Source organism: Cygnus olor, chromosome 2 (assembly GCF_009769625.2).
Source record: "Cygnus olor isolate bCygOlo1 chromosome 2, bCygOlo1.pri.v2, whole genome shotgun sequence".
NCBI classification, from domain to species: Eukaryota; Metazoa; Chordata; class Aves; order Anseriformes; family Anatidae; genus Cygnus; species Cygnus olor.
Window position 1 is genome coordinate 65,208,766 of NC_049170.1, and position 24,189 is coordinate 65,232,954.

General features: G+C 38.7%; 1 protein-coding gene and 1 long non-coding RNA gene across 10 annotated transcripts in view; both read right to left on the minus strand.

Moving 5' to 3' along the window:
• Positions 1-22,232, minus strand: part of LOC121064811 — a 36,620-nt gene extending 14,388 nt beyond the window's left edge. Inside the window, exon 1 of the long non-coding RNA XR_005816703.1 lies at positions 22,154-22,232. This is a non-coding gene — a long non-coding RNA (uncharacterized LOC121064811). The remainder of the gene's footprint in view (positions 1-22,153) is intronic.
• The window catches only part of PHACTR1 (phosphatase and actin regulator 1), a 376,918-nt gene that overhangs the window by 245,243 nt on the left and 107,486 nt on the right, over positions 1-24,189 (minus strand). The window lies entirely within an intron of this gene.

Sequence of the window (24,189 nt, forward strand, 5' to 3'; positions counted from 1 at the left end):
AGGGGAAAAAGAGGAATAGACAAATTACTGTAGTGGAATTAACAGAAGTTACTCTACAAACTCACTGTGCTTAACAGTAAGAGATGGTCAACTGATGCAGCTGAATATAAATTCAGTGGTTTTTAATATATAAATACACACACGCTTCTACATACAGATGCACACACAAATATATATATTTCTTATAAATAAAAACAGTCATGTACTTGGAAAATATAACACAAAATACTCAATTCTGAACTTCCTACATTTACTAGTACTACCATTCTGTACTTGGCTGTGCATATGGCTTAAGAACTGTGAAAGTGTCCTCACTCTACCGATTTTTCCAGGACTTTTGCAAAGAATAGCAGACACTTCACTCTAACGCAGTGCTCCCTCTTTTGTTGCATAAACAGTGGCATACGTACAGTTAGCCTCCAGACAGCACTGAAAACCTGACACCTTACAATTATCCCCAGGAGTGTCATGTCCAAAATGAGATCATATCCAGAGATGAACTCAGAATGTAAAGAATTGTGGCCCATATTACCTACTTAAAAATAAAACTGTGTTGGCTAATTATAAACAAACAAATAAAAAACAGTGACAATTTGCGGGAAAGCACTAAATCTCTCTACAGGGTCAGAAGTTTATTTAGCTGTGCCTTTGCTGCACCACCATCACATCTCATGGTCGTTGTCACAGCCACCCTGGCATTGCCAACCCACTCAGTCCACTGCGATTGGAGAGGTTTAGTTAAGCAACTACAACCTACAGCTCCCTCTTTGTACAGATAATTCTAGCTCTGAATAAACTGTCAATGACATGAGGCAATTGTTCTTTTTTCTTAAGGAGAAGAAAATCACCAGTTGCTGAATCAAGGGAGATGAATAACATTAATTGATGTGTGTAAAGCACTTTAATGCCGAAAAGCATTGCATAGGTGCTAAGTATTGTTACTGCTGGTGATGGTTTATTAATGCCCTGATGACATCATTTAACAGGGAAGACGTGCTTCTTCCCTACACATTCCTGAAGTGTAATAGATATATACATATCCCCAAACCCCACACCATCACACACATTTCAGGCTAAATGTGTTTTCACCTGTAAATTGACATATCCTTACTGAGCTCAGACAGGCTGCCGTGGGATATGTTTCTTGAAAATACTTTCACTCAGACAACAAACAGCTGCTGGTTGTCTTCTGGACTTTAAGTCCACAGCCCCAGTGATAAAATTAAACAGCTTTTAACAGCCTTTCTGCTAAGGGTATCAAGATGGATCAGCCAATGCATGGAGGATTTATTTCACATGAATGAAAAAAAATTCCCTTACAGCCTTTCTTCCCTGATACTAATTCTCAATTTAACATCTTTAAGTCTAGAGCTGGATTTGCATTTGCAGTTTCCGCATGGGGGATTAGATGCATTAAAACAGCCCATCCAGGAAGGACAGACTTTCACTCCCACTGATAAGTAATCTAACCCAAGCAACCATCCAAGTTTTCAAAACCTTGCTTATGCCCCCAGGTGGCTATAACACCCCCTAGCTGCACTGGGAAATCCGGTTCTTCCGAGAAAGCTCAGAAGCCTTGGATACGCAGTGCTAACAATTCAATATTGTATTATTTTATCATCCATAAAGAAAGCATAGTGCCAAGTAGCCCCTTAAAAGAATCGGTAGCACTCAGGGAAATAGAACACAGTATTTAAATGCTCAAGAGGTATAAAAACATGTTCATACTAGACATGCTTGTGAATGAAGAAAAGAAAGATATCCTTGAAGAATATAGATTAGTGGATTCTATGACAAAATATACTGCTTTTATTACACAACTTTGAATTATATAACACTTGGAGAGGTATCAGTTTCATTGCGGATACTTTAAAACATGTTATTAAGTGTTATTAGGAAACATCTGTCTGTCACAAAAGTTCTATTACACAAAATAACATCCACTTTTGAAAACACCTAGAAACTTGACTATTCAGTCTTTCCAAAACCAATATGCATCTAAGGAAAATCTTCTGCACTGAGAACCTAGCAGACAAATTTTAACTAATCCACACAGTGACAGAAGCAATGCTTTTTCCCCTGCCTTGACAATTTCTTCCATATTAGTTGCTCTCCTCTTTTCAGGATAGTTCAGCACAATCATTTAATTCATTTAGATTAACCCCCAAACTAGGGCATCAGCACTAATGTTATACAATACCTTCCGTTTGTTCCAGTATTTGCTCCATTTAGGAAAAAAGTGCAATTACATGTGTCTTGCTTGTACAAAGGTACTCACAGATTAAATCCACACAACAATCTTCAGATTAGGCCAACGCCAGGTTCTAATTTTTTGGTTTTGTCACTATGAAACTTAGTGTAACTTGACTAGAAAAAGTTTGACCTGATGAGATAGAAATAGAAAGAAATAAAAGAAGAAAAATTAGTCTTTTATCACCTAGAGATGGGAAACTCAATTAAATGAGAATGCAGCAATGTAGAGGAGGTGAGAGTTCCAGCTCTTTGATAAGGGTAAGAAATTTAATATTAATGTGAAGAGAAGGCTGTCAGTCAGTACAGTTAGCAATAGGACTGACTAATATGACCAGGGTATAAGTTGGGATCCATCAGGATGGTGTGTAGGGTCTCCATTACATTGGTATTCTATCATTTTATTTAAGAACTTAGTGTAGGTGCAAGTTTACGGGTTATAGGGGTGACAAACACTAACTTCAAAGTTGTAACTGTAACAGGGATACAAACACATAGGGTATGCTCAGAAAATAAAAGGTGATAGTGTAGCAATGTTTGTTAACCATTTTGGTTTGAATGGTAAAAAAAAGACAATGCTAAAATATTTTCTAGGCGATAATTACTGAGATTACAAAAGGATGTCTCAAGATCTGTTAGAGGTTCAGGTCAAGTCAGAGAGGGCCAGACATTGCTAACATTACTAAAGAGGGAAGTGTTCCTTACTCAGGAGCAACAAGAGACACTGCCACAGGCCTTGGAATTTGCTCACAGAAGTGGTGAAAGATGAGTGCTTCTGGTTAATGTGACAGCTACTATTTTTCTTCATCAATTAGGGTCATTAAATTTAGTTTCAAAGACAATATTAGTTTGCAAAAGAAAACTGCTAAAAATGCAATCATTCAACCTGTTCCTACCTCATTAAGTGAATTCTGCCCTTCAGACAGGACACACAAATAAACAGCTTGACAACACTGGCAAAAGGCAGGAAGGGTGAGCAGGAGGAAGCTCTCCCCATGGAGGAGAAATCCTTTCTAGCATCAGTGTTTCAGATGGATGACGGAGTCAAAGCCAGACCCAATTCTTGGTGTGCTTGTTGGCCTTTCTGCAAAGCCTATTCATGAGATGTGACCTTACCAAAGCAAGAGAAACCTCTCCTAGAACCATTTGGTGGCAATAAGGTGGAAGGAACTTACTAAACCACAGTGAACCATTTTGTTTAACCAAGCAAAAGGTACTTGTCACTAGTTCTTTGGTGTGTCCACTGTCTTTCCTGAGTGGACAGAGTTAGGTTTAAACCTAGCAGGCAAGAGCAAGGTCACTTCAGGTTGTACTTCACCTACCACTTTACTGCCAATTCATCCAGGTTAGTTTCACCCTAATGATGCTTCTCATGGTCCAGACTTCTTCTAGCAAGCATAAAAACAAACAGAAGCTTTCAAGCTTTGACTTTAGTGTCAATAAAATATGTAGTAATATACTGGGAAAAATTAAGAATGGCGGTCTTTACAGGGATCTTGGGGGCTGCCCCATCCCACACTCTTTCTGCTTCCCCTGACTGATGCTCAGTGTCAGCTTTGGGGTCCCACACGAAGCTATAATAGCTGCCCAAATTTTGTGCTCATCCAGTCCTGTGAGTTCAATAGCTAGAGTTCAGCACAACTGCAGAAGTGTAACAGAGTAAGATTTGGAAACAGAAGATAACTGAAAAAGGTTCACATGAAAGCTTTAAGAACATGAAAGTAGAGTAATTTAGCTAAAAGACTTTCATAAGAGACAAGACTTAGTTCTGAAGTGAGCAGGAGAGGAAAGATGTCATTTCTGCAGTGAAAGGAAAATGACAGAAAAGATGCACAGTGTGGAATGCCAAAGCATTACCTGTTTCTGCTCTGCCAGCCCTAGAGGAAGATACCAGATCTCTGTGCACTTGTTTTTCCCCTGCCATAATTGATACAGAATAAGATGAAGGTCAGATTGGAAATGCAAGAGAATTAGCGATGGTAAAGCATTTGAGACTGCAGATAGATGTTACAGTTGCAAGGTGTCATGCTACTGTCGTTCCTCAACAAGTGGGCAAGACACTGAAACGAGCCTAAATGACATGATTGAACTACTAAAAAGGAAACCAGAGGAAAAAGCTAAACATATTAGTGATGTGTACAATAAATTTATTATGTTTCCATTGTTCTCTGTGCTACTTAATGTGGCTCCTGTCAAGAAGGAAAGATCAACACTTGTATGTGGCATGACAAGTAGTTGACAAGTACACAGACTACAGGTATATAGTATCTTGTTAAGAAATGACTACTGAGTCCGCCGTAATCAGTAGAATCATCATCAGATGATGATTTATAAACTCCTGAAGACTGCAGTGAGAGTTTCTTTGAATCCATATATGAGGTAGGCTTCCTTTCATCCCTCATTACAAGCACAGAGAACCACCATAACATGCCTATTTCACTGTCATTAGCAGCACTGACTCCAACTACATCCCAACAACAGCACAGCCCTGCATTTTTCAGGATTATAGGATGGTTTAGGGGTGTAGTGGGAGCATGCTTTGACTGCCCTCGTATTGCAACGTCAAACCACGTTTTCACTGATCTAGAACATCTCTACAGCTTTTTCCGTTATGGGTGAGCCCATACTCTGCAGCTGAGACACTTACCTTACAATCATTATGCTCTTCCTTCCCCAAAAGGATTTTCAGCACTCCCAAAATACGTTGCAATATGCATTGAAGGACCAGCAGAAGATGAAAATATGGTGTGGGTAACAAGCTTATGCATTAACTGAGCTTGTTCACATAATTATTTCTGATTAACTACTTGGCCAAAGTACAAATGTATTTTGTGAGTGTGTGCACTACGCATCTTTTGCTAGCATTGAATAGCTCTCACGGCAATATCATGCTGAGAAAACTCCAGGGAGCTTTTCTACATACTGCTAATGGCTGGAATTTTTAAAATTGCTTCTGAGCTAACAAAAAAGTGTATATACTTATTTGACTATTACATGCACAGATGTATGCAGATGCTTATATGGTAAACCCATAGATACATTTTGAGTTAGTTTTCCTACACTCTCTGAAATTGTTGTACTTTCTCCCTCCTCTGCATTTCTGATCAAATCATTTTGCATTTCTGAAAATGGAACCTCAAAAAAAAAACTAAATTTAGCACTTACATTATCTGTTTCACAATTTGCACTGCAAAAATCATCTGCTCATTAAATTCTCCAAGAAAGCAGGAAAGTTTTTGTCTAAATAGCAAATTAAAAGATAGAAACTCCTTATTTCCTCATTCTTCTCTTTGGGAATACACCCACTGTCTCAGCATTTTAGGTATCTCAGACCTGGGAAAACCATTTACACAGAGAATCATAACAACATTTTGAAAGTATATGACAACTGTAGAAATAAATGAGAACAAGATATTGGCCCATTAAGGAAACTGTTAAGGAGTTCCCACCATTACATGAGATACTAAAATCTGATTGCCAATAATTAGTTGGACTGTATGTGCTCAGACTCACAATTGCTTTGTTATATTTTAAATGCAGCTATTTTTAAATTAGAAAAAAAGGAACAGCTGGCAAATAGTTTTGTGTGTCTTCCCTGCAGCAGTTTAATTTCCTTTCTTGAAGCTTTGTGAAGAGCAACAGCTCTTTTTGTGACTGTATTAATCGTTTATCAGATTAAATAACTTACTGCCACTGGACAAACAACCGGTCTTTTTAAGTTCTCTTCAACACCTAAACGTGTAAAAATCTAGGTTATCCATAGGGAGAGAGAAAATAAGAAAATATAAGTTACCTGAGAGCAATCCAGCAGCTACAAACAACACAAACCAATGCTTTATCTACTATACCATGCAAACATTGCTAACCCTTGTACAACTACAAATTGCAGGACAATTTTATGCAGAAGCAAGCTCTTGAGCCTTCCAGCTTAAGATGGATATGTTACAAGCTCTGGCTGGCTGCTTATGAGGACAGCTTTTCTTGAACCATTCCAGTTCTTCCACTTTACTAAAAAAATATTAGAAAATTACAGAGACACTGATAATAAAACCTCAAGAATACTAAGTACTCAGGTAGCACGGAAGCATATTTTTCTTATCTTTATATGAAATACTTATCTGCCAAGAAAACCTTAATGGTTGTCTTAGATTTGTTTTCATAAGAATAAACATGTATAACAGAGAGAGAAGAATACTTCCACTGTTACAGAACCAAGAAAGGCATAAACAGGTATTTTACACAGAAATAACTTTTTCAGCATGTAATTAACTGGGATAACATGAATGATCTGGGATACTAATAGTTACAATAGAACTTGACACATGAAAAATTATTTTTACTCACACCATAAACCTGAGGAACTAAAGAACAAAGCAAATTCTGCTCATATTGACCACAGATAAGAATTTGAATACTGTCAAGGAGTCAAGTAAAAACAGAGCATTAGTTTTGCTGCTTCAACATGTTCCTCTCCTTGAAGTGAACAAGGCTTTTCTGTAATTAAACCTGACGGAACTGGATCTATATTAATTTTCAAAAATAAAAATGAAGAAAATTAATTTCCTGTTATAAGAGAAAAAAAGATCTCTTTTTTTTGCTTTGTGCTACAACTCCACTATGAAACCTCCACACCTATATATATATATATTCCTTTGAGTTGATGAATACATATACTGCTGTCTGTGTCAAGCTTAAAGTTTAAGAAAATTTCCATTACTAAACCTGAAGAAACACTCTTCCATTAAATAAGCTAACTTGCTAACAGATCTAGAAGAGTAACTTGCAACCTTACCATAGTTTTAATAAGGAACAAAAGTACAGCAATTTCTACCAATTTTCTATTTTAATTTTTGGTTGTTTAAATCTATTGTCAGAAACCTTAGCTGGCCAGGACAGCAGTCAAGCATATGATTTAAGGAAAAGATTAAGATTTATTAGAAATACAGAAAACAAAAGAGACAATAAGAGTAAGAAAGGATAAAAAACACTCCTAAGGAAGTGATCTCAGGAATATCCATAAATAGGAGCTATTTCTTGCTCTGTAAAATACTTCCTCAATGGCCTTCAAGAAGTCACTCAAGACAATAGGGTTCAAATAACACCAGGATGCAAATCAGACTTGGTTTTACTTCTTGCTCTGACATTAACCCACTATGTGATCTTGGCAAATCACATTGCTTCTCTAGACCTTGTTACCTCACCACTGAAACTATGTGTGATATTTTTATTTAGATAAAAAGTCAATCCTTTTCTTACAGTAGGGATATCCCCTACTGTCTTCAAGAGAAGTTTCATTCAATTGAAGATCAGATTTCACATCAGTGTTAATCTAAAGACAGTGTCATTTGGCCACTACATAAGGTGAGAGTATAAAATAATGACCAGCCTGATGCACATAAATCCCTCAGGAAGAGGAAATGGGAGAGATCAAGTGGGATTATACAGGTCATCTATTTGATTCAATCAATCAATGGCTTCTTGAAACACCAATTTATAAACACTAAAGCCATTTCAAAACAAACTCTGCTCCAGCGTGGACATCGTGATGTTTTCAACTGAGGTAGAAAGCTTAACAAATAGATTTTAAGAATTGAAAAGATCCTGTTGTTTGTCTGAAAGTTATTAAGGACTGGGAGACTAAATTCTTCAGGATAGATGGCTGAGAAATATGAAATTTTAGGCTCGCTTACTTGTCAGTAAATCTTCAAGTAGTACCATGGAGCTTAGGCTAATGTGGTACACTGTTGGCCTAGAACACTTACTGTGGAGAGCTGTGTGGGCTGTTCATCAGTGAAACAACAACTACAGGAATAGATCTTGATAGTTAAGCTCTGAAAGCAAGAAAATCTTTAGATACAGATTATAAACCAAAATAAGCTGTTTCTGAGCAAGAAAGATGCCCTACAGCTTTATTGCAATACAATGCCTGAAGTCTCTTGCTGGGTTAATATGTTCTACATGCTTAGGACTGCCTGTAAAAGTGACTTGATAAATACTCTACAGTGGCAAAGGAAACAAAACAACTCACAAATGTATACAAAGCATGAACTCCAAATACACAAACCTACTTTTAAAATAAGCCAAAAAGTTTGTAGATCAGTGCAATCCATTGGGCAGCTCTGGAACCAGATCTGCCAAGCACCTTGCTTCCACCCAACCCATTGCCCTTACCCCAGAAGATGTCTGAGTAAGAAACCTAAACCAAATGACTGAAAGCCTCTTCCCTTCTGACCTGAAAATGCTTCTCTCTCTATGCTAGGGAAGGAATTCTTCCTCACCCTCTGCTGCAGAAACCTGGATCTTCTCCCGAGCTGCAGCAGATGAGTTGTCCGTCCCTCTTCACAGAGCTAGTGGCATCAGCCCAGCTCTGAGTCAGACTGCAATAAGCCATCTCAGTAGCAAATGCATCAACGGAGAGAGAAGACAAGGAACTGTTTGCTTCTTCAGGGCAAAAGTGGAAATAGCCTGTCCTGGGAATGTGGTGCGGTGGGGACTGTGGGTCCTCAAAACAGCTACTGACATTTGAACTTCTTGGGCAAATAATACAACAGCAGCACACACAAACAGTTAATATTGAGCACAAGAAAAACATGCATTGTTCAAACTATTAATTTGAGTAAAATCCATGCAAGCTGATGCTATCTTTCTCTAAACATTTTTTCCCCATATTCTATTATCCTACTGTTGAGCAATAAACAATAAGTAACAAGATAGTGTGTCCTCAGTGTTTTCCTCTAAACCAAATGTAATCTCCCAGGTCTATTCCAAGATCATTGAAACACTTGACATATACAAGCTTTCCCTCCTTGCAAAGATGTGTTATTTCCTTTGAAGAACTTTTATTTATATATACCTATATATTTAAAGGAACACCACAGACATATTTCAACATTTTTTGGAGTATGGGGGACATTCTACCCTAAATTCTCTTCATCAGAAACCAGAATAAGCAGTTCCCCTAGCAACGTTAGCTCTTAGTTTTCAGAACTTGAACTTTCTAGGACTTAGAATGAAGTTGCTTTGATTGACTATCAATTGGATGGACAAAAGAAAAGATAAACCAAATGAATTCTCAGGATTCCCAATATAGGAGATGAACACTTACTTGACAGCACATTACACTTAGAAGTGGTATCAGCAAGAAGCATCATTACATACTGGAATGCCACATACAACAAGCAGCAGAGGAGAGAAAATAGATCCTGGAATGGTGCTACACCAAAAACTTTTGGTAATGATCCTGTCACATTTGATGACTAATTCCAATCTATAAGTAACTGAAGTTAGGATAAGATGTAGACACAGTCTTTGTATTTGGTGCTAATGGCTGTCACTGAAACAGTTGCCTGCTTCTTCTCACAACTGAAGCAGTATGGAGGGAAGATGACTGCTAGTGACATTGATGTGATGTCTATGACAACAGTTGAACTTGACCAAAGTGTCCTCTCAAGCCTGTTCCTGAAAGATGTCTGACTAGGTCGGCTGAGACTTAAACCATGAAGATATTTTTATGACAATTAAAAACAAAACAAAACAAAAAAAAAGCACAACAAAATACACCAAAACTCCACATCAAAATTCTCTAAAGACAGAAAAAAAAAAATCAGACATAACTACATGACAATGTCAGTGCTCCCTGTCATTATCTCTGTCATTATCTCATTATCTCTGCATTCAGAAAACCATGGTACTTCTGAAGTGTTCGCAATAAGTAATAATCAAAACCCCGAGAACATAAGAATGTGCCACAATCTTGACATGTCATGCCATCACAAAACCACAAAATGGCTGAGGTTGGAAGGGTCCTCTGGTCCCTGTTCAAGCAGGGTCACATACAGCCACTTACCCAGGACCATATCCAGGAAGCTTTTGAAGATCTGCAAGAAGGGAGACTTCACAACCACCCCCAGAAACCTGTACCAGTGATCAGTCTCACATCCAGTAAAAAAAGAAAAAAAAGTGTTTCCTGATGTTCAGACATAACCTTGTGTGTTTAAGGTTGTGTCCATTGCCTCGTCCTGTCACTGGGCACCACTGAAAAAAGCCTGGCTCCATCTTGTTTGTACTCTCCCTTCAGGTATTTGTAGACATTGATAAAATTCCCCCTGAGCCTTCTCTTCTCCAGGCTGAACAGTCCCAGCTCTCTCAGCCCTTCCCCATAGGAGAGGTGCTGCAGTCCCTTTGTCATTCCTGTGGCCCTTTGCTGGACTCTCTCCAGTATGCCCATGTCTCCTTTGTACTGGGGAGCCCAGAACTGGACACAATACTCCAGAAGCATCCTCAACAGTGATGAACAGAGGGGAAGGATCATCTCCCTCAACCTGCTGGCATCCCTCCTCCTAATGCAGCCCAAGATACCATTAACCTTCTTTGTAGCATGGGCATACTGATGGCTCACGTAGTCAGCTGACCACCACATCATGCCTTTAATGCATTGTCCAGTAGGAAGATGTCTGGAAAGACAGACACTGAAAATATCCTAAAAAAAAGCCTGAGCAGATACTCTATGATTTATCAGTAAAAAATAAATAAAAGTAAGGATGACTAGGTTTCATAAAAACAAACAAAAAGATGTAGCCAACAGAAACTTAATGGAAAGACAGCCTCAGGGATAAATATATTCAGAAGAACTGCAGCTACTGGAAGGGAGAATAATAAAATCACTGCAAACTTCCCTAATAAGAAGTAATGAGAAACTTTAAAGATCTAAAAACCAGAATGTTATAAAACATGGAATCAAAAGCACACAGTTCAGAAGTCATATGGAAGAAAAAACAAGCAGAGAAAATTGGACAGGTAGAGAGGCAAAATAAGTTACAACTACTGAGCATTCTCTAAATACACCAGGAACAAGAGGAAGACCATTATCTCAGTTACTTAAGTCCATGTCTCAAGGGGAGGAGGAGAGTCTACAAAGAAAAATATTCAAAACCTCCTCATCCTAGGAAAAAGTTAAGTATTTAAATTTGATTTAACAATAGAGGAGGCACACAGGCCAAAATACAGAAAGAACAGGTCAAGAAATATTTAGTTAAGTTAGTTTGACTCAAGTCGACAGGACAATTATATTTACTCCCTATTCCTTAGGAAGAAGATGTAAAAAGTGTTAACCAGCAAGTGTTATCACTGAGGGGAAAAACAGTGTCTAACCTTTAAAGAGTGGGAGAAAAGACTTACAGACAAGTCTACTTGATTGACTGGAATGATACTGCGCAAATTATTAAACAAACAGCTGTCTTCCACCTTTTCTTCTCCTCATCCTACCCAAAATCATGACATAGACATGTCGAGAACATGGTTAAATCTAATCAACTTATTTTCCTTCTTGGCTTCACAGATTAGATGGAAAAGCAGGAGAAAAAAAAAGAGAGAAAGAGCAGAAGAGGTGATGCAGAGCATTGTTTATTATTAAGCCTATTAATGTTATTCCTTTAAATGACTCTCAGATTGATCAACTGGTTGAGAACACATCTGAAGAAGAAGCTATTAATCATTCTGTACAAACCAAAAAAGTGTTTTTAAGTAGGATCCCTGTAAAGAAGTCTTTTCTGGACTAGGGGTGAATTCAACAACTTCAGCAGTTACTAATAGTATCAGAGCAGGCATCTAAAATTTGTGGTTAACTTTTGACTGAAGGAGTAACAACCAGAAGAGAGAATACAGAACTAAAAATGAGCTTGATAGATTTATGAAACAGTGCCATATAAATAACACAAAATGAAGCCAAACAAAAGTACTGCATAGCAGAAGGAGAAAACCGGAAGCAGAACATGAGCACTGGAGTAATTGGCTAAACTATGAAAAACAAATCTCTAATAGATATCTGAAACAATATTTCTATTGGAACAAGTCTTGCGTGTGAGCATGAGCTAGACAATAGTGATGCCAAACCAGGAACAATATTTTCTAACATACTTTTTAATGAAAGGAACTGTCTTGTGATAAAAGAAAAATCTCACTTTGATCAATATTTTGGTAAGGCCTAACTAAAATCTAAAAAGCTTCCACTAATAAACAATATATAAGCATTGAATACAGTGAAAATATGTGCTTTAACATTTAAAAATAATTAAACCACATATTCAAATGACAAATGAGTCTCAGTAGCTGTTTTCATCTTTTTGTTCTCAATGCTCCAACCTCTAGCACCATGAGGACTTTGCATTACTGAAATGAGAAAGCTTTACAATACATTAGGGAAATAAATAATTCCAGTGCATTAATTATTAAATCTGTCTCTGCTGTAGCTCCTCAGCAATATTCATGCATATTCCAAGGAGTTTCTCACCAATAGCCTTCATGGGAGGAGGGTGTGGGGAGGTGTGGGGACAGATGAAGAGTTTTCAGGACAGCAAATAAGAGAAGTCCCCTGTTTCTATCTTCTTGTTTTATGTAAATATCTACTGCACTACCTTGTAGAATAGGTTGCAGTGCCTGTTAATGTGAAATATTCACATTACAATGACTACAAAAATACAGAATTATGCAAGCTTTTCATTAAGTCAAATCAGTTTATTTTATACTAAACCGTATAGAATTTCTTCGCTTCTTAAACAGCACAGTTAAATTCTAGTTTTAACTACAAAGACAGTCTTTGAACATACATTAACACTGACGTTAAAAGACCATATATCATCTAGAAAGATATTAGTGATTTCACTTTAATTTCACAAAAAGTATATCAACTTTGTATAGCTGTAGCATATATATACAGGATTGTGTCTTTTGTATTTATCTTTGGACAAATCCTACTATATTATACCAGATCAAAGCAGTTTAGTTTGTTGTTTGTTTGTTTTTTTTTTTATAACAAGAACACCCTGTGATAAATCAGCCTGTATGATTAGACATTCAAGTGTTGAGTTACATGTAAATTCAACAACTAAATCAAAACCACAAGAGGAAGTGTGATGACATCCATTTCACAGTGTGCAACACTATTTCCAGGTGCTGACAATGTCATTGAAGATATACTATAGGAATTCTTAAAAAAAAAAAGAAAGTTAAGATCCCCATGCAACCATTCTCATGGTGAACTCTACTTAAAATCTGGTAAAAGCCAACAGGAATCATTGCACCATTTTAATGAAAGCTGATAGGAAAGAAGCTCGTGTTTCCCAAATGCTTGGAAGGGGAAATGCTTGCCTTTTGAAATATCCTCATGCCACATGGAAACAAATTCAGAGCTTTTAAAATCTTTATCTGAGGAAAAGAAGAAAAAAAGAAAGACTCTCTTCATCATATAATGTAATTTCTTTCTTGCTGAGATAGAAACTTGGGGTCAAGAATTTGTTACTAATACAAAGCTGGCTTGAATGCTCACCTCCGTAATTCAAGACTGTTTTCACCACTGGGATTTCCCCACACAAGCTGAAAAATATCTCCCACATATACAGATGCTCCCCTTCTCTTGCACCTGTCTCCCCAGAATCCTTTTCTACATATGCAATCAGGTAGTTTAGAAGAGTCCTTAGCTTTGAGATTCCAGCCTTTTCTCACCCCTCTTCTTTTTTCATTTTTTAAAATTAAGGCTTACAGACGTATGAAAGACAAATTGTCACTCTTGCTTCCATGTAAATGAAGTAACTGTGCCTCAACTTCAGATGTTTTCTTCCATTCTGATTTCAGTATTGTAGCTAAACCTGACAAAGTCAGTTAAGCACCCTAATAACATTAGCTAAAGCCACTGCATAAGAAATTGCTCACAATTTGTTTAAAGTATTTGTACAGCAATTACTCATGAGATACTGCACTTAGCTGGGATTTCCTGTTCATCTTGATCTGATTACAAGAAGTATTTTGTAATCAGAGCAATTTGAAAGCCTTTCACAAAAGTAACAATGTGTACATGCTAAATCTAATTTGGGAACCTGAAAAGCTAGATTTGTTAACTGTCATGTGGACTGGAAATATCGTATACAGGACAGCCATTTTGAGAAAGCAAGGCTTCTACCATGTCCCTCCAAAAATATATGCAATGCAGTTTTGTTGAAAAAATACAATTTTCCTAGCACTAATTCTGATCTCCCACTAATAGGGGTAATTCATTTACTTAGCCTTCAATATTTATCAGCTCCAAAGAATGTTGGAGTGTGGATACAACTAAAAGCAAACAACCCTACTCTCCTTTACACACCCAAAGAACACTATTTGTACTTTTAAGTGAAACAAACGCACAGCATTGGAAACTTAGATATTTGTGATTCTTAGAACAATCTTGATTGTACATGATGAGATACCAAAGACACTGGAAGCTCCTGCGACTTTGGCTAAATGTCATACAGATGTAAGACTGCACTTTACAGAGATGCTCTGTACTCCAAGTCCTCACAATGTGACTATGAACAATACCAAGGCAGAAACACTACGATAAACACCACAGAAGTCTGTAACCAGAGAAATATATATACTAGTGCTTTCTGTAACCATTCAGACTAAATCCAGAGCAGGAACATGACAGATGCAGCACGTGCTTCTGCAACTAAATAGCAGTAACATGACTATCTGGGCCCGGAGGGGAAAGATTAGTTAATTCATCAGTAAACGTGCTTCAGTCCTGAAGAACTGCTCGATGAGGAAATCGTCTGTGTATCTAAGTGCTTCCCTCCAAGAAAACACATCTCATATTGTGATTATTTTTCTGAATTCTGAGACAGGTGACCAACACAATTAATTGGCTGTGGGAAGGAAGGTAATAAAAGAATACTTTTAAGAGTTTTGTTAAGCTGTGTTTTAAAAACAATTGCTCAATTTAGCAACCCAATGTGTGCTAGTCCTCAAGAAGTATCACACAGCATGAGACATACAAAGTCTTTCGTTGTGTTACACTTCAATAATTATAATGTCCATCTTTCACAAACAGGTCAGCACTCTCTCCTGTTCTGCCCTCTGCACCTAGAAATACTTTTGTCTCTCTTAAACCACATCCATGCTCATCTGAAGACACCTCACAACCAGTCCTTCATGGGTGGAGCATGTGCCCAGGGTGTGCCTTCCACTTTAGTTTCATCTGAGAGGAGCCTAGCACCCAGAATCACGGACCAGAGTGCTCACAGCTTCATCCGGCTGGGTCTTGGGAGCCTCCAATGATGGAGCCTGCACAGCCTTTCTGTGCAGTCTGGTCCAGGCGTTGACTGCAGCCACAGTTAGAATTATTATTTTCATTGATTTTTTAAATTTTTTTTGGCGGGGGGAAGGAACGAGTCAAGCCCTTCCTTGTTTCATTTATGGCTTTTGTCTCTTGTCCTGCCTCTGTGGCAGGACAGAGTCCAGTGCTGCTTTCTGAGTGACCTCAAGCATGGGAAGGCTGTCCCCCTTACAAGGCTACTGGACAATGCAAGCAAACTCAAGGGAAGCATGGCCCAGGTGATCTGTTTCAACACTGCATCTGTGGTTTACACCAACAGATATACCTGCTAATTATGGCCTAATTATGGGTGTGATTTTACACCTGGATAGATACTACACTGGAAGAACTGTTAGTTTTATAGAGTATATTAAACTAGTTCAAAATCCTGCCAGGACACCCAGCTGAGTTCAGATGTGTATTCTTCAGACTAGCCTACACTTGCTACCTGACAGGATATAGTCCATTTTAAGCTAAGATATATTCATGCAGGGAGTTTTAAATGGGGTTAAATATCGCAACTTTTCTGTGTAACCTAAAGAGCGCTCTAGCAAAAAGACTGTACTTTGAGGAAAAAAAACTACACTTTTGCTGTGATCCAAAAGTGAAATATACTTCATGTTATAAAAGCATCATTTCTGTTCTACTATGAGTCATTTCTGCACTAGATTACCCAGCAGATGAACATACTTTTTATGAAGTATAGCTTGTTCTGAACTTTGTTGAAATCGAACAAGTTCACAGATACATTTATGTTAAGCACTTCTTCCCCAACATTACTGCTAGCAGGGGCAACTCTGTGAGTATTGACAGACAACGTTTCAGACACTTGCTGACATTTCAGCTAATGTTTAAATCCTTCTGTAACAGGCCCAAATGGCACAGTGGTTAAAATACTGTGGCTTGCTGTGCCATGCCAACATTTCCAGAAGCATCACCACACCCCAGCCCAGCATAGAGAGGACTTCGATCAGAGCCTTGCAAACCCCTTGATGCGTTGCCAAGGGAGAGCACAGCCAAAACAGTGTTGGTGGCTGGAGTGCAGCCCCTCAGACCCAAAGCATCACCAGCTCAGGAGGGTCATGGAAACAAGATCAAGTGTGGCTTGGCTCCGTACACCTCCCAGCTCAGGCTGGCAGTGTGCCCTGAGACCCCTCCTGTGCTTGCAAGAGCAAGGTAATCAGCAAAAAGGAGCGTATGAACCTAGATGAAAGCTTGCTCCAGGGAGTCTCCAAGAAGGAACTGTTATCTTCACACGGACAATATTCAAGCACAGGAGAAAGGAATAGGAAACATCAATTGATTCACAAGAGGTGCAAAATTAATGCTGGACAGATGGCACCAATTAGAAGGTGAAATACAACAGCAAGAGCCATACGCTTCAAAGACCATGGAATGCATGCCACAGTCACTGAGCTCATTCCTTTGCTTAACAGACCACTTTAAGATAGGCCTTTTTCTAGAATTAAAATTCGCAGAATTTGAGCAATACAATTTCCAGATACTATTTGTCTTTTGTGGGGTTTAACTGAAAATTATCTATTTTCTTTGTGTTTCGATGAATACTGGAGATTCAACACAGGCCAGGGACATCCTGTTATTTTCTTATTTCCAAGGGACTACCCTAAAACTGGATAAGAAACAAAAGCAAGGTACGTTGCCCATTTCCACCATTTAGCTGTGGCTGGTTCCTGGAAAGTCTCCAGTGCTCAATGTCACCGATCTAGAGCATTTAACATCATATGATTTATTATTTGGACCGAATGCATAGCACTGCAATTTATTTTTTTTTCCCCTCCAGTTTAAAGGAAATTGCTTTATATATTTAAACCAGCATAAGATACATTTTTAAAGTCTTCCCATAGTTCCATTTACAAAATGAACTGTAGCAATACTTAAGTAATTAGATTAAATAGGACTGTATTAGATTATATTAGATTAAATTCAGTATTTGAAACTAATTTCTATGGCATCTGCTACAATGGTATCTAACCATCAGGAAGCTTCCGCACCCCCCCCCCCCCCCCCCCCCCCCCCCCGGGTGGTTTTACTCAGGTGGGCAGCCAAGTTCCACCACAGCCGCTCTCTCACTCCCCCCTCCTCAAAAAGGAAGGGGGAGAAAATATGACACGAAGAGCTCGAGGTCTGAGATCAGAATGATTTAATTAAAGGGAATGGGGGAAAAAAAACAACCAACCAACAAAAAAAAAAAAAAGAAAAAACAACCAAGGCCACGCAGAAGTACAGAGAGAAACGAAAAAAAAAGTTATTCTCTACTTCCCATCAACGAGTGATGTTCAGCCACGTCCTGGGAAGCAGGGCCTCAAAATGTGTAGTGGTTATCTGGGAGGACAGCCCCCTCCCCCACGAGAGCCCCCCTTTTATTGCTGAGTGTGACATCATGTGTTACGGAATACCCCTTTGGTTGGTTTAGGTCAGCTGCCCTGGCGATGTCCCCTCCCCATCACTTGCCCACCCCTAGCCTGCTGACTCTTGCGGGCTTGGAGGGAGTCCTGATGCTGTGCCAGTACTATGCAGCAACAGACAACACTGGAGTGATACCAGTGCTGTTCCAGCTACGAGTGCAGAGCACAGCACTGTGTGGGTTACTGCAGGGAAAGTTAACTCCATCCCAGACAGACCCAGCACTTCCCCCCTCCCCCCTTCTGCTCAATTTTGCCATACTTTCTCCCTATTTAATAAAATATATGCGCATGTTTGAATTAGTAACACTCTGAGAAATGCATCTGATTCAATTCCTTTTATTACCAGAAACAAGTAAGGGGCAAAGCAGGTGCAGGTTATCAGAGAATCTGATCAATGGTTTACTTGCTTCTGGTCAGACTGTACAGCAGTACATTGGCATGCAGATGTGGAGGTCCCTTTACTTCACTCAAACTTTGCTTGTATGCGCTACCAGATCTCATTTCTGTGAAAGAACTGCTGATGCTCTGCCTGGTTGCTGCCTGAAACTTAGGCCAAAGCATTCAGGTCTCAGCACACAGTAACATGGATATAGTAATCACCAGTAATCTCCTTGGTATACAACTTTTCTGCTGAAGTTTCATTTATAAAATATCAAGTAGTAGAAGGGAGGACAACATAGAAGAAGCCGGTACAGTATTTTAAGCTTATTTGTTCAAAGCTGTTTTGCAGTTAATGGCAGTGCTTTTTGAACTACAGAACAACTCCCAAGCCTCTGTCCCTAGGCAACACTGACTGTAAGAATACTGCAAAGGGGACTTTGAAATGGTGTTGTATTAATCTAAAGCATCTGTAACTGAGTGTTCAAGAACAGACTTGTAAATCTGCATGCTCATATTTTGTGCATTTAAGGTTACTCATGAGTTGAAGAAGAGTTGCAGGATGGGGTAGGATTAAAGCACAAGCCTCTCCACTTAGGTAGATGCCTTACAGAGTAGAGTTTTGCACCACTGCAAATTAAGTTTAGCACTTTTGGTCATATGGATGGGCAAAAAACATCAAAAGAACACAAACCAAGTCGAACATAAAATACGTGTTCCCAAAGAAGGGATAAGTAGGGAGACAAGCATATATATATATATATATATATTTACATATGGATGGATGGATAGATGGATGGATAGATGGAATATTCATTATGGCTCACTTTGGAAGGCTGAAATTGAACTTCAAGCATTGGAACCCAAACATCAGAAAAACATTTATACTTTTTCCCTATTAGGAATAAAAAAGGATATAAAAATGCCTATTGCATTGGTAAGCAAAAAAAAGTAGCCTTTGTATACCAAATTGTACTTCCTGAATCTGCTTGCCTGATGACCTTAAGCAGGTGATACCACTAGGCTGACCTAGAAAAAATGTGTAGAAGATCCCTAGTAAAGATGCACAACAACTAATACATAAACTAGTCCTTCTTAGCCAACCAGTATTGCTGCAATGTAGAGTCAGAGCTAAATGATGTCCGCATTTTCTTATTTTGACTGGAAAATGAGGCAAGCACACCGTAACTGGGCATAAGTGTGGGGACAAGCTCAGAGAACTGTTTCCTCTTTCCCTTCTGTAACATACCAGAGAGGGCAGGGGGGGGCACTTTTTCAAGCGTGAGGTTGCTCCATGCTTAGTGTGACAATTCCTCTGTTGGCCTTCATGTGGCTCCATCCCACACATGCACACAGTGTATCTCCACAGTTTTCTTCAGACCTAACCATGCCTGGCATGGTGCCCACAAGCAAAAGAAACACCACCACACTGGCTCTTCCTGCCAGAAGTTGCGTTTTTGCAGGTAGAGGAGCTACATCTCCTCTTGCACTGTGGTACGTCTAAGGGTGCTTCTGATGCTTGACCTTGAGGATAAGATAATTTTCTCCTTGTTGTGCATCACCTCAGGCATTAGCAACAAAACAAACTCTAGTGTAAAATCACCTCCCATTGCCCTATGCAAAGGGATTGTGGCAAATTTGCAATATAATCTTGGAAAAGGTATGTAGACATATGTAAGTCTTAAAATAAGTACAGCATTTCAAGAAAAAAAATATTTTATGAATTTTGCATGAAGTGATTTCAACTGAGATCACTGATCTCAGTGCTTTATTTTAATCAGGCCTATGCACAACAACACCAACTACTCACAAAAACGCTATTATGCAACTGACAACCATGCATCTCCATCAACAGCAAAGGTAACACCACTAATATCAAAAAACTGACAGTTCCTCAAATTGTTTGAGAATGGATTTTATAAGGATGCTTACAGCTTTTCTAGTATTAGTGGAAGAATTATTTAACATTTAAACTGGGGTTTAAGGATGCTCACCCATAAAAATTCAAACTTGGATACAAACTGATGAAATCTTGAACAAGATCTACAGTAGCATCTAAATTCACTGTAATCAAATTAACATTAATAAAAGCTATTCACATTATTTTTCAGATTAACATTTAATGCATTTACTTAAAATGAAATCATTGATTTCAACACAATGCTTCAAAATTGTAATATTAATAAACATCTGGAATACCTCTTCTGAAATATTTCTTTCCCCTTCCTTTTCAGTTAATAGAACATAGGACGTTATCCAAGACCTCCAAATTTTCCTGAGGGGACAGCAGACTACTGTGGAAGAACATTAGCCATGCCACACAAAAGATCACTAGGCAAGTGAATTTTCACAGCAGCCAGAGATGGAAGTCATTTTAGGCAATGGCCCACTGGTCAGAGCCCTTGACTGTAGAGGAAATCCATCTGCAAAGTCATCTTCTTCCCTATTTAAAGTAGAGACCTGAACCATGTTTCCTGATTACTACTGACTTCGTCTATATTGATTCTGAGACAAACATCTCTCTCTTTCTCCATCAAAACCAGCGTATGTTACGTTTCTTAATAATTTCTTAATTGCAGATAGGTTGGGGAAGAAGCTCTGCTGCTCTCCTTAGGCCAGTCTTTCTCTCTTTGAACATAGAAGAGCCAGCTTCAATCTCTACTGAACAGTCAGCTACACCAAGTGGAAAGCTTCAGTAACCACAGTGAGTGAGGAACACTCCCAAAAGAGTTACTCAGTCAGCAGCCTGGAGCTTAAAGCACTCAACTATGGGAAAGGGATCTGAAAACAAGCCTTCATCTCACTGGACAAGTGCCCTGGTATTCATATTAAGCCCAGTGGGATTATTCCTTTTACAGAGGCAGCAGAGGAGAAATACTGTAAATCAGGACATCAGAGAAGACCATTTAATTATGAGGCCCTAGCCTTTCTTCAGCATTTCCTTCTGGCTTGCTTAGGTTGACTTCAGACAAGTTTATGGCTCTGGGTGAACCCTTTTCTTGGTGCCTCAGCTATATGAGGAGTCCACAGATCAAGACTCAGTTATTAGGACTCTTGTTCAAGGCAGATTGTTTGAAAAGTTCCACTGAAAATTATCAACATACAGCCCTAATACATATGCAGTACTGAATTAATTACATTAGTATGTATTTTTACTCATGTACTTCTAGAAGCTTTGCCAACGCATTGTTGAAACCTCTGAAACTCTTTGCTTTTTTATACTGAAGGTCCCAGTGTTGTTACTGGGGAGAATGTTTTAAGGGAATGTTTTCAGGCAGACCTGAACTAGGTGCTGTTTCAATCTGAATTAAAATCTCTGCTAAAAGGTTTTCATTGAACATGAAATTTGTGAACTATTTCAGAAGTTGAGCCAGTTGTCCTTTCTCCTGCCCTATGCTCCAAAGGGATAGCAAGAAATTTAGGATTATTGCTGATATAGGTTATGCATATACTAATAATATAATTCTTAGAGAACTTCCTAGTATGTCGAATGAGACTTTGAAAGACTGCACTAAGTTCTGTGACACAGCAATTTGCCTAAGAGGCCACTCCAAATATATCTTGAAGCCTCCCTCTCTCAACAAAAAAGAATTACTCGAACCAACTAACTTCATAGTATTCAGCGCTCCCATTTTCTCTTGTTTATTTTATGAGGAGCCAGTGCTTACCTCATTTGGTCCCTACATTCTTGCAAAATGCATGGAGGGTAATGACACCAGGAATACACAGCCCCTCCTGGGTAGCCCCCACCCATCAGCTCTTGAAAGCATAGCCTGGTAAACAGCCATCTTACCCACCCTTTTCATACAGAAAGTCAGCTTAGAAGGAAGGAAAAAAAAAACACAAACCCTTCAAGACAAGAAAAAAGACTCAATAACTGACACAGTAATAGGAATAAATGAGGACAACTGCCAGCAATAGAAAGAGTCTGTCAAAAGACTGCAGTTAAGCTTTACAATAGTTTTTACAGTACCTGAAGGCTCAGTATGCCATTAAGTCTCTGTAGAGGCTGAGAGATGCCAGGGAAGGAACTGCAGAGCTTGAAGTTCTCTTTTTTTCCTCTTCCCTAAATAACATAGGGGGATGAGCCCCAATCAAGCAACAGGCCCACCTGGTGCACCTTCAAGACAAATACAACTAGGACAGAGGGCATTCAGAGACCCAGCTATGCAGGTGCAGTTTGAGAGAAAAAAGCTTTTCTCTGTCCTCCTAAAAACCTGAATGATCAGTCCTTTGGCCTCTGTCTTTGCTTGAACAACTCTAGCCTTTCCATCTCTTTGCTCCCAACACCTGTATTAGCTGCTTGGTGTTACACAGAACAAAGAAAATAAGAGATGGTTTCACTGTATAAAAAATGAAGAAGGGAAATATTTACTTTTTAAAAGTTATCATATCTTTATGAGAATTTGAAAAGAAAGTTCATTCGCGAGAAGGAAAGGCCATGCTAACAGTTTGGGGTTGATTTTTTTTACTTTCACTTCAAAGCACTTTTGAAATTCAAATACCAATTCAGAATGGCATAAGTTACAAGTTTTTACAAGTCAAGGTTCATTTTCAGAGATGTACCCTATCAAATTTATATGTAATTAAACAGTATTTTTTTCATATGCCAGTGAGAAATAAATTAAAATTTGGCATGACATTACAACTTTCTGGGGAAAAAAACTGACAGTATTTGAGACTCCAGCTTTCCCCTAATGAAAGCTGTGTGTTACATCACCTTTAAATCTAGACACAGACAATCATGTATTTGGCATTTTTAATGTCATGCACATAATGTTTTCACTTCTCTCATATTATGTCAGACATGCAGAGAATCCTTCAGTCTCCTAGGAGATTCAGGGTGGTACTCCTCCAATATTTTGGCACAAACGATCATTTACCTATCAATAATTCTCATCTTGTAGATGGTTCCTTCCACACATGTAGCAGACCTCAAGGTAGTAAAGGACTGGTCCCAAGAGAGATATATTGGCATCCAAATGTGGTTTGTTTGTTTTTTGAAGAAAGCACTACAAGGGGACCCTTGGGGCAGTTCTTGAGGTCTTCTGCAAAGGCGGCACAAATATGTCATAGCATCCAGAGAAAACTGACCAAACGATGGACAAGGGGTGCACGGAAATTCCCTCTTAACTATTCCTCTTTATGTAACACCCATCTAAGAACACTAATGAAGATGTGGAGACCACCGGTGATTGTGGGGCCAGGTAGAGAGAGACTGAGTGATAATTCCTCTTCGCAACAGGGCTCCCAAGTATAAACCCATCTTCTTTGGGCAATTTCTGTGTACCAAAACACAATGTGCTTATGAAGAAAAAATAAAGGGGGGGGGGGGGGGCGGGGCGGGGAGTGAGAAATGTCCCTATCACAGCAAATAGAAACAATAGCAATGCTAGGAAATATGCTGGTAGAGGGCAGCACATACACATACTCCTAAAGCCAGCTAGAAAATAACATGGAAAACATGAAACCTAGTTATTAAAAATCTACCAAGCTTTATTTAGTTCTTAATCACCTTTGCTAGAGGTGATATAAATATTAATATAAAATGTTTCTTCATGATATGGCATATATTGCTGGACTGTACTAAGACCATAATATGGTGGATTTGGTATGAGAATCCCAGATGAGCAGACAAGCACTGAAAGGAAAACAGATTATAGCAACCAGCTCTCAGAACACGATATTATGAAGAGCAAGAAATTTTCATCTCAGGTAGCAAAAATGTTAACACTCAGTAGTGAAACACAAGTAGTGGAATAGAAGACAAAAATAAACCCACCATGAAATAAACCAAAGAGAGATTGCCAAGAAGTATCTAACTTCTTTTTCACTTTAGAAAATACTTTGATTTTTCCTAATTTCCTTAAATTTCTCAAACATCCAAAGCAAGCAACTTTCAGCATAGCAATTGTCTGAGAGCTGCTTAGCTATGTGGTTTGTTGTTTGTTTGTTTTTTCTTTCCATACTCCCTTGCTGAAACTTTTCATAAAATCAGGAAAATCTTAC